This window comes from Capsicum annuum, unplaced genomic scaffold (assembly GCF_002878395.1).
Source record: "Capsicum annuum cultivar UCD-10X-F1 unplaced genomic scaffold, UCD10Xv1.1 ctg82450, whole genome shotgun sequence".
In the NCBI taxonomy this organism is placed as follows: Eukaryota; Viridiplantae; Streptophyta; class Magnoliopsida; order Solanales; family Solanaceae; genus Capsicum; species Capsicum annuum.
The window spans coordinates 258368-266298 of NW_025893245.1; the positions used below are offsets into that span (position 1 = coordinate 258368).

The 7931-nt window shown below is 32.7% G+C and overlaps 1 pseudogene; it reads right to left on the minus strand.

Moving 5' to 3' along the window:
* Nucleotides 1-3679: 3679 nt before the first annotated feature.
* LOC107857799 lies at nt 3680-4660 on the minus strand (annotated as a pseudogene).
* Nucleotides 4661-7931: the final 3271 nt, after the last annotated feature.

The window sequence follows — 7931 nt, forward strand, 5'->3', positions numbered from 1 at the left end:
TTTTCAAATCTGTAGGCTAAGGAACATAGAAGTTTCTTTCGTTAAAGTTCTTTGGAGAAATCGATCTGTCTAGAGTGCTTCTTGGGAAGTCGAAGCTGATATACGAGCCAAGTACCCTCACCTCTTTTTTGTGAGTTCGGAGCGAGCAGAAGGTACTATTCTTTCTTAATTCCACCCTCTTATTATTAAAGATTCAGTTATGTGTCTACTTCCATCACGAATTCATGCATTTTGTATGGTATCTAAAGGTATAGAGTGAAGTAAGCCCTTTGAGTGAGTCTTTCCAGCTATATGTCCTCATTTTCTCTTGTTCTTAGCCTATCTGGCAATATTTGAGGATGAATATTTCCAAGGTGGAGATATTTTAATACACCGAGACTCTAACCAATAGTGCAACCATGAATCAAGCTCATACAAAATAAATTATAGTGTTTTGGTTGTTTCTAATCAAGGGTGATGTGTATTAAGGCTTCAAAGATATCCTAGCGATTAGGTAAATCAAATTATCCCTTACCGATTGAATTCTTGAGAATGATTTTAGCATAGTCAACTTCAAACGAGCATATCTCTTTTTACCCTAAAAATTTTTGAGTTCATGACCTACCAACAGATATATAATTGAATTAGCTTTCCAACGGTACCAATTTCACCCAAATCCGGTATCGGAGCAAAAAGTTTTGCCTATTTTACTCCAGCGTGTCAGCCTGGAAACTGTGTGATGACTTGTCACAAGTATGACGGATTGTCACAAAATGTCGTCACCAAAAGTAGAAGGTCACAAATTCCATCCTTTTGTGACGACTTGTCACAAGGCTGACGGCTTGTCACAAAATGCCATCACCCTTAAGCCGAAAGTCATAAATTCCACCCTTTTATGACGATATTTCGTGACGACTTGTCACAAGTATAACGAATTATCACGAATGTCTTTAGCTATTTTTTTCAGCAATTAAAGGATGTTTATGCAAGGGTATTTTGGTCTTTTCCCATCTTTCAGAGTCCCCTCTATATATGAGAATCCCCATCCAAACCCTAATTTCTTCATTCTCTCTTCCAATTCTCTTAAGAAATATATCTAGGGTTTTATTCAAGAGCATTAATCTTCCAAAAATCATCCATAAATCTTCAATTTTTCTTCAAGAATCAAGTTCCTCATAATGTGGGCTTCAAGAATCATTTATTACAAGTGCGGATAGAGTCTCAAGCACTAGACTTCATCCCATTTCAAAGATCACGTTATGTGGGGTTTTGAACAAGAGCAATCCTTTCGTTCTTGTGCCCAAAGCTTTCCTTTCTATTATGGATTTATATGTTTTTGCAAGTAGGTTTATGCCCAAATTACTTTATCATGAGACTATGAGAATATAAATTGTTCAAGCTTTGTTGTACATGATTATTTTACAATTTCTAAGTTATGACTTGATATTTAATATTGTGAATATCATATTTCTACCATGACTTGATATTTCAAGTGCTTTAAAGATATGTGTCAAGCTTTAACTTCCTTATGACAAATTGAATTATTGACTATATTGATTCATGAGATTGAGTTTTTACAATGAGTCTTGATATTTTCTCAAAGTTATTGATGTTGTCATGATTTAATGAATTGATACATTTTGATAATTAAGAAAGATTGATTTGATTTGAGTCGAGTTAGGAATCCACAAATTGATTATGATTTGATAAATGAGAAAGAGATTTGATTTGGTCTTTATGATAGACTTTTGTGATGTTTGTGGTAGATTTCCTAACACGTTCTGAGCTTGTATTTGGGAGTAGTATTTAGCACCGAGCGGGAAATGTGGTATTTACCCGAAACTATATGCCACCATAGGATTGATATTGATAATTGTGGGCCAGAGGCCGAGTATGAGATTGTGATCACTAAATTGAGGTTGTACTCCCTATCAAGAGTACGATGCTCCCGCCAATGTGGGGTTCTCTGCTTAGCAGGGAAAAACGTTTGACTCCATATGGCTCACATGGTTTATGTCGGTTATAAGAACCTCCCATGTCCATAAGAGTCGGGTTTCTTGAATTACCGAGTCACTCTGAATCTTGAGTTGAAGAGTTGACTTGTTTATGATGATTTATGAGGTTTTTATCTTATGATTTATTTATTATGAGATCATGAAATGTATGTTTCAATCCAACTCAAGCCAAGTGAGCCATCATTGTACACATGCATATTTTCATGAAATTGATTATGATATTTACATTGTTGTATACACCCCCACATACTCAGTACATTCCAAAGTGCTGACCCACATATTTTTCTATGGGCTATATTTTCTCATAATGTAGTTTCAGGTACTCAGCCGTAGCCACGTTAGCGATATTTGAGTGCCTCAACTATGTTCCCTCAGTGGTGAGTCCTCATGGTTCGAGGATCGTGTCTATATTTTTTGTGATATCGTTTTGTTGTTATGGCTTTCAGTACTGTTTGAGTCAGTTGGGGGTTTGTCCCAATGGCTACTTGATTTTGATGTATAGAGGCTTTGTCAGACTAGAGGGTTGGTATGTACAGACATTCAATATATTTTGGTTGTATAGTCTAATATTCTCCAGCATTTCTCTTGAACCCAATGTGGTATATCTCTTTGTTGTGCATGATTATTGCTGAATTAAATTCCTTGAGGTAGTGTCTAGCTTCGAGGGTTAGCTTGGGGCTACGTGTAGCCCTAAGCACTGTGTGACATCTCGAGATCAAATTTTGGGGCGTTACATACAGATCCGTTGCTGTTTTGTTACTCATCTATATTGAAATTTTCATTGCATTCTTTTGGAGTAGATTGTCAGATGTACAAAGATAATTAACCCCAATACTAAAGATGCAAAATACGTGATAAACGTCAGGCAAATTGCAAAGGTATGCATCATATGCATTGTATTCGAAGAATTATTTAAAAAAATATGGAGAAAGAATTTGGAAGATGGATATGGCGATAGAATCTGAAAGATGAATATAGAGAAGAATATTTTCAAAAAATATGGAGAAAGAACATGAAAGATGAATACGGAGAAGAATATTTTCAAAAATAAACCAAAAAACTGATTTCAATTTTATTGAAGATTTTTGACTGATTCTTTAACGTTAAGTAGCGTGATTTACACATCATTAAATACAATATCTGTTATTTTTTAGCGCTCCAAATATGTTGCTAATTATGTATTAGATGGTTTGTATCTCTTGTATTAACAAGTTGGCAAAAAATAGAGAAACAGAATTTCATGTAATTTTTTTTAAAAATGCGATAACGCGTAATTAGGGGCAAACATCTAGGGATTTATGTAAGTTTTATTAAAAAAAAATATTTAGATAACTTATCCAATTATTAGTTCTATATATTTGTTTGGACTAATATATTTTGTTTTTAAAATATAGACAATATTATTTTATGAATTCCAATCCAATAAATTCTTAGTAGCTACATTTAAATGCTTTTACTAAATTGTAAAAACAAATATAGTAATATATTTACGTTGTAAGCATTTACGGAGACATTGATTTAATGAACAAGAAAGCTACCACAAAAACTAAATTTAAATATTGATGAAGAATTTGTTATTGAAAATAAGATGCTCAGCTTAAAGTGGAAGAGTTTTACCTTGTCTAAAAATTTTGAACTTGTGTATCGGCCTTGCTTCCACATGGAATCTGCATCAAGTTCTCTTTTTAACTTATAGCTCTTAAACTTTCCGGACAACCATGTAATTTAAAGTCCTTGACTCTATCCAACTTTAGATCATAATAAATTAGAAATTTCTATTTTGCAAAAGCATAAGATAATCCTTCCAAATTGCTAATGGAGAATCAATTGGAAGAGGTCTAACAGTGTATTTCTTGATCCAAGAATCGCATAAATCGTAATCTTTCATTATCTATATTTGCATTAAATCTTGTGCTGGATCATATTCAGGTTTTGGATTTGGGTAACGAATCATTGATATAGTTTCACTTAAAATTATATGACCATAAAATTATAAGTATCAGGAATATTAATGTTGTTAAAAATCTCTGTACTCTTATCAAAACAAAGAAATTTCATTTTGCATTTTGGTGCAATTTCAAGCCAATGACAACCACTCTTGTAAATTCGAGCAAACAAGGTGCCCAATAAATCTTGGGCAATTCTTTATCAACATTCTCTAATTCTCTCCTTAAATCAATGCTCATATCATAAACCTCAACTTTTAGCTCTCTAGAATATTGATCCATGTAAGGAGGATCATTATAGATTTCAGGATTCCTAATTACCTTGTTGTCATTCACCACTGGGTCAAAGCCAAATCCAACACCATCAATATTACGTCGGAATCCTTGTGCAACATCAAAAGGGCAAGGTGGTAACAACCTATAATTTCTAGTTGGTGGATTAAATAATACAGTGTCAACAATATTAATCAAAGATATTAAACCATGACAAGGGACAATAAATTGATCGTAATTATTATTAAAAGTGAATGCCAAACATGGCATATCAAGATCTAGTGAAATAGAATTAAGATCATCACCGAAAAGAAAAGACAATATAGTTTTATATTGAAAGGGATCATATGTATATAAATAATCATATCTTCGGGCAATTTCTTCAGAATTCCATGCATCATCTTGGATTCTCTATACCGTATTACGAATTATACTTTAGAAAATGATGCTTTATTGAATCACATGAGTAACTTTACTGGAAGCCTCAAATGTATATAAATAAACACATCTTTTGAGAATTTCTTCATAATTTCATGCCTCATATTGGATTCCCTACACTGCAAGATGAATTATATTTTAGAATTTGATGTTTTTTTTTTGTAGTCTCAGTTGTAATACCGAAATACAAGGAGATCTCTATCTCATTTTACATATAATAATACTTCCTTCAAACGTTTATTTTTAGTGGTTATGAGTATTTGTAAGTACAATAATTTTGAACATATATCTATATTATTATATATTATAATTTTTGTCTATAAGAGATAATATGAAGAAGTTCTTTGGCCAACTATTCATCTACTTTTTTGGCCTTTTTTCCTCCGTTCTACTTTCTCAATTTTTGGTTTTGTGAGATTATTTTATTTATTTATTTGGAGTTATGTTTCAAATTGCAAAAGCCACTTCTTCAATCCACTTAATTATACCTCAATCCTTTCCTCTTCTATTTATTAATCATCTTAATAATATTTTGTTGTAAAATCAAAATGGAAAAACAATATAAAGATAAAAGAAAGACAATATAGAACAAGGGAACAATATAAGGTAACTATATTCTTCCTTTCATGTGTATATAATATGAGATCCTATGCCTATAATTATAGTCTTCATATAAATATATAAAAGGTTGTCATAAACATGACATTAACCATGATAGTTAAAGGATGTAGGAGCTACATCCATAATTACGAGGGTAGGGTATGATTAAGTATACATTACGGAGAAGAATAGAAGACATCCATATAAAAAATAATAGAAAAAATGCATTAACCTTCCCCCTAAATTTGTTTGCCTAACTTACTTTCGCACTTAAACGAACCTTTTATTTATTGACCCCCCTTTAACATCTTTAAAGTGAATTAATTTCTTTCCTTAATATATAATACCACTCTCATGAGGGAGAATGCATCACACTCGCAGACACATCAGTGCCACATCGGAAACATGTAAATAAAATATTTTTTAAATATTATATATATATATATATATATACATACATATTTTTAAATATATATAAAATATTTTAAATTTAAAAAATACCCCACCTCCCATTTTCCATCTTCTTCACACCACTCATCCTCCCCCCATCCTGCAAATACCCCTTAACCCCATAGCTGCTCATCAATCCACTTACCCCAACCCACCCGCTATTTCTCCTCATCTGTCATCACTCTTCCTCCCGCCGTCCTCCACCAACCACACCACCACACCACCGATTTCTCTACCGATTTCTCCACCCATCACCATCAATTTCTCCATTCATCAAAAAATATGATAAGTTAGTGACTAAAAACCCATATCAACAAAATTTGTTCCTGAAGACAAAATCATATAAAAATTCGTCTTCCGTAACCTTGTGATTCCCAATTCATTCTTTACTAAATCAAATTTTTTAAATACATAATACAAAAAAACATTAAACCTTTACTTTTGAAAAGAAAATCATGATTCGTGCTATTTCAATCCAATAAAAACAAGTGTCAAAATCAAAACCATCAAAACTCAACAACTACACCCTTCTTTTTTTACATCTTTGCCTTGTCATCAAACAAGAAGAAAAAGAAGATACTAGAAACCCGTTTCTATACTCATTCTTCTCTCGCTTTCCATATCCACTTCTTGGAATTTCTCATAAAAATTTAAGCTTTTTTATTTATAATTTGGTAATTGGAGGAGTAATTGGGGTTAGGGTTGGGGGGGGGGGCTGGTGGTGGTGGATTTGCTGGTGGGGGTTGACGGGTTTGGGAGAAGAATTAGGGTGGAGTGGGATGGAGGTGGGGGTGGGGGTCTGAAGAAAAAAAGGATTTTTTTTTCTTTTTCTATTATATATATATGTATGTATATATATATATATATATATATTAGTAGGTTTTCTAAAAAAAATATCACGTGTTGTTTTTTCTTTTTTTTTTTTAAAATGTCACGTCAGCATTAGGGGTGGAATTAATTCACTTTAAAGATGTTAAGGGGGCGAAATGAACGCATGTTAAGTTTAAATGCTAAAGTATGTTGGAGTAACAAGTTTAGGGAGGTTTTGATGCATTTTCTCAAAATAATATTTTATAATACTTCCTCTTGGATGTCCATAGATAAGGTGCCTCATTAAAATCTTTCTTAAAGAAACCCGTGGAAGAAAATTTTGGTGAAATAAAAAAGTACATATCCTTTAGTATGTATTGCTTGTTGCCTCATTAAAAACCTTGCCATAAAAACTCAACGAGACAAAACTTGGTTGAGAGAAAAATAGTTTCGTGTGTATTTACTCGCATATATTAATACATCACTTATTCTTGTAGATGCTACATCCAATACAGCTTCTCAATGTCATGATGCAACTGCTCAATTCATGATGACACCTACTTCAACCAATCAGTAGGCAAGCCAGACCATAGCCCAGAACAAAAGTAATGTGCAAACTAGCGAAAGAAAAAGTAAAAACAAGAATGAAATCAGTAATAACAATAATATAGGTTGAAGAAAAAAATATATACACACATAACATATTATAAAAGAGACGGAAGAGGAAAAATATATGAAATAAATCTCTTTTAAGACCCGGTAAGGACGGTATAAGAGCCACTATAACCAAAAGAAGAGTAATAGACTATATCAAAAATAGATATATATACAGAGTAGTCTCGGAATACGAAAGACTATCACTGAAGAAAAAGATGGAGAATTAGCTTTGGAGTCTAGAAATCACACCGCATCTTTGAATCAATAGCAAGGCAGAGGATAATGTCAGTTATGGTGGCTCGTACTTTGCTTTGCATTAGGAAAAAGATATTGAAGTGCAATATGAGTACCAAAGCAACGTAAAATCAGTATGCATCATCAGGAGAATAAGTTAATGTAAAGAGAAAACATAGATAAAGTGCGAGAATGTAAGCTAAAGATAATAGTAAAGGGATATGAATGTAAGTAATAAGATATGCAAGGAAAATGAGACAGAGAAAGTAAGTAACTCGAGAACAAAATTAAAGGCCTAAATACAACCTAACTGGACCCCCATAAACCCAAAAAGCATACACAAGGAGATAATTAACCCTACCTAGTCCCCAGAAGTCCAGTGGTTACAAACAAGAGGAAACCTAAGGTAAAAGTCATAAATAATAGAAATGAGATTATACATGCCACGATAAATGATATGCACTATTTTCTTCCCTCTCAATAATAACTTTAGCCAAACCAGTCTTAAATAACTTTCCAATCCTAGATC